This window comes from Poecilia reticulata, linkage group LG11 (genome assembly GCF_000633615.1).
Source record: "Poecilia reticulata strain Guanapo linkage group LG11, Guppy_female_1.0+MT, whole genome shotgun sequence".
NCBI lineage: Eukaryota > Metazoa > Chordata > Actinopteri > Cyprinodontiformes > Poeciliidae > Poecilia > Poecilia reticulata.
The window spans coordinates 13656943-13660432 of record NC_024341.1 but is presented as its reverse complement, the minus strand read 5'-3'; the positions used below and the strand labels follow the sequence as shown (position 1 = coordinate 13660432).

The following is a 3490-nucleotide window of genomic DNA, read 5'->3' as shown; positions in this document are numbered from 1 at the left end:
CTTTCCCTATTGGATGTTTTTTTTTACCTTTCTAATTACTTTTTAAAATCAGTTATGATCAACAAAACTTGACTTTTTTCACACACAAACAATCTCAATCTAAAAACTGATTCCTACAAAATAAAGACGATCAAATTTTTTTTTTTTTTAACATAAAATAAGTGACTGCACAAAAATTGACCTCCTTTAAAGTGCCTGACCTAACTCAACAGAGACTCAGCCAATTTCTGCTGGCCGTCTCATAATGAGTTAAATGAAGATCACCTGAGAGCAGCGAGTGTCTCCAGTGATTGCAGTATAAAGACGTCTGTGTCTGGAAGGTCCATTCATTGGGTAATGAGTATTCCTGTCCACCATTACAGCATGAAGACAAAAGAACACTTCAAACAAATTGGAAAAAGAAGGTTTTAAATAGTGTATCAGGGATGGATACAATAAATCTCTAAGGCAGTGAACATCCCTGGGAGTTCAGCTGAATTGTGAAGAAACTGAGGGGATATGGCACATGAATGAATCTGCAGATTATGAACTGAGTAACCATGCAAGAAGGAGAGCAGAGAGACAGGACACCAGAACAACTCTGACTACGCTGAAGGATTTACAAACAGCTGAGATGGGAGAGACTCTGCAGACAACCATTACCTTGGTTCTTCACCAGTCAAAGCCTTGTGGGAGAGCAGCAAAGAGAAAACTACTGTTGCAGAAAATGTATCGAGCCCCAACGTCAAGTCACCCAACAGCAAAACTCCAGCATTATCAAAATTTTCACATTTCATGTTACGTCTGACTCAAGTAATACAAGTCAAGTTTGTTTCTTTTTAGAGTTGGTCATTTCTCGTTTTCTTTTGAATAATTACACTAACAAACATTGTTTTGCTTTTTGTAGCTATCTGGCTGTATTACGCGTGTATGGTCGGTAAGCTCAAGCATTCCTGCTCATGATCCACGCAGGTCAGAAAGCACAGAGACATCCAACACCAGGTAAGGTTTGGTTTAATTGTTTCTCTTTCTTTTAACCCCCCACCAGCTTTTGTCAGCAGCGGCGCTGATGATGTTGACGGTGGGCCGCTAAGCCTCTAGCAATGCTGATTAAATGACAGATAATTACAGGGATTTGAGTGGCACTTGTTTACTGTCAACTCTCAACTTATACTTGTCTTTTGTGTGTGTGTTTGTGTGTGTTTGCACATGTGTGCCCGTGAATGTGTTACAGGTGGCCGCCCAGTAGGTGGGAAAAGGCAGGAAGTCTGCTTGTCTGTGTCCACATGTATCAGACACAGCATGTTTTTCCCTTTCAGAGGCGAGGTATCCTGTGTGTGTGTGTGTGTGTGTGTGTGTGTGTGCGTGTGCGTGCGTGCGTGCGTGCGTGTGTGTGTGTGTGTGTGTGTGCGTGTTTATATGCGAGTGTCAGAGTCACCGATCGCACTGGGCGGCTGACTTCCAGGAACCCCTGCAGCAAAAACAGGCACTGTGTGTTTCCTGCTCTCACACACCATTATCACAGGACACACACACACATACACAGATCATTGCCCTATTCTTTTTTTCCCCGTTGCAGGTTTCCTCAACGCCTATCCTTGTGCCTCCGGCTGTCAAGATGTTTCGCTGCGATTGTCATGAGACTTGCTCTCTGGGAGCGAAGCAGAGGACACAAATAGGTGAGGAGTGACTGCATCCTCACAGTCGCGGCGCTTTCTCCTCCCACATTGTCTCTGCTCCTATTTCAGCCTCTCGCGCGTCCAATTCAGGAGTGACATATTTCTCCCATATTTCTCCAGTCACTGCATTGCTTCCTGTGTTGCGTCGCGTTTGCTTTCCCAGTCACGTCATTCAGTAGTCCCTCTGACTCCGCTCATGGTAAACTCGGTGATTGTATTCACTCATCCCGTCTCTCATTTTGTCACATTGCAACCACAAATTTCAACGTATTCTACTGGTATTTTTTATTCTACTTTGTTTAGCCAAAGCATCACTTTGAAAATTTTACGCGATCTGAAACACGTGAGCCCCTTTTCTATGATTACCCTAAACATAAAAAAAACCATCTGGCCTTAATGGAAGAGTAATGCTGTTTAATTGTTGAAAGAAGGGCAAGATAATGCGTATGGAAATGCAGCAAAGATGGAAACGAAGGTGTGGTCAGATGAGACCAAAACGTCCAGAGCACACTTTTCCCTTGGTGAAACATGGTGGTGGAGCATCATGCTGGGGGGGGGGGATGTTTCTCTTTAGTGGGACTGGGGAACTGCTCAGAGCTGAAGCGAAGATGGAAGAAAACATGTTAGAGACCGGAGAAAAATGGTTTGGAGGTTCACCATCCAGCAAAAATCAGGCACTAGACTTGTCACCTGAGTTACACTGGAACGGTTCAGATCATATTAAAAAAAGCCTAAACCTACATTCAGCTTGAACAATAGAGAATGTTGGCATAAGTATGCTCTTGGGCACTCTTCCTTGAGATCTGACAAAGCTAGAGCTTTTCTAAAGACAAGAATTTCAGTTTGTAGATGTGCAAAGCTGATAGACAGACATACCCCCAAAGGACCTGCAACTGTGATTCCCCCTAAACTATTAATCCTCGGAATGAATATGCAAGCCAAAATGTTTAAATCCATGCCTCATCTTCCTTCTGTTTCACAATTATGCACTTGTTTGTGTTAGTCTATCACATAAAATCCAAAGAAAACCCTCCAACGTTTGTGGTTGTAACGCAGGCAAATGTGGAAAAATCTGAAGGTGGGGGGATTAAGGATACTTTTGCAAGGCACTGTGGCGCACTGCCTTTTGTTAGGAATTGACAAAAGGAGCCAGGCATGAACATGTAAGTACAGGTCGAGATTTAGAGACTTCATCGATCAATGCTGCCTTGTAATGTAACCTACAAGCTGAGCTCTTTAAAACGACGACGGAGAGATGAAGAAAGGAGGAGGATGAAATGGAAAGAAATGCACCATGACACAATTGCAAACAATTACCATTAATGGCATCATCTATTCCCCACAGAGACTGCATCGAGAGAACAGTGTGCTCCACATCAGTGGTGCACTGAAAAGTCTTTTCTTTTTTTTTTTCATACTGTACACAGCAGAAAAAAAAACTGCCTTATTTCCCTTTATTATTCAGAGAACTTTATTTATGGTGGAATTGACTTTTTGATGATCTAACGGCCAACGAACCAGTCGGTACAAGTGAGTTGAGTACAATGAAACGTTTGACGACATGTTGTGAACAGACAGTGGTGCGTAACTTTGTTCAGCCATGCAGTTCAAGAGGACCGGTTGTTGTCACTGAGTTGTAAACGTAGCTTCTGCTCTGCGCTTTCACTGCTCTGTGGGCGAGATGACTTCCAGATGGTCTGGAGAAAGTGTTTGCCTTGGGTTACAGCGGGCCAGCCTGCCTGCCTGGGCCTTTTCAGCACTGGGAATGATGCGAGTGTGTGTGCGCATGTGTGTGTGTGTGTGTGTGTGTGTGTGTGTGTGTGTGTGTGTGT

The 3490-nt window shown here is 43.6% G+C and overlaps 1 long non-coding RNA gene across 1 annotated transcript in view; it reads right to left on the bottom strand.

Annotated features, from left to right (window-relative positions):
* The window catches only part of LOC108166731 (uncharacterized), a 54933-nt gene that overhangs the window by 49909 nt on the left and 1534 nt on the right, over nt 1–3490 (bottom strand). The gene's annotated exons all lie outside the window — the stretch shown is intronic.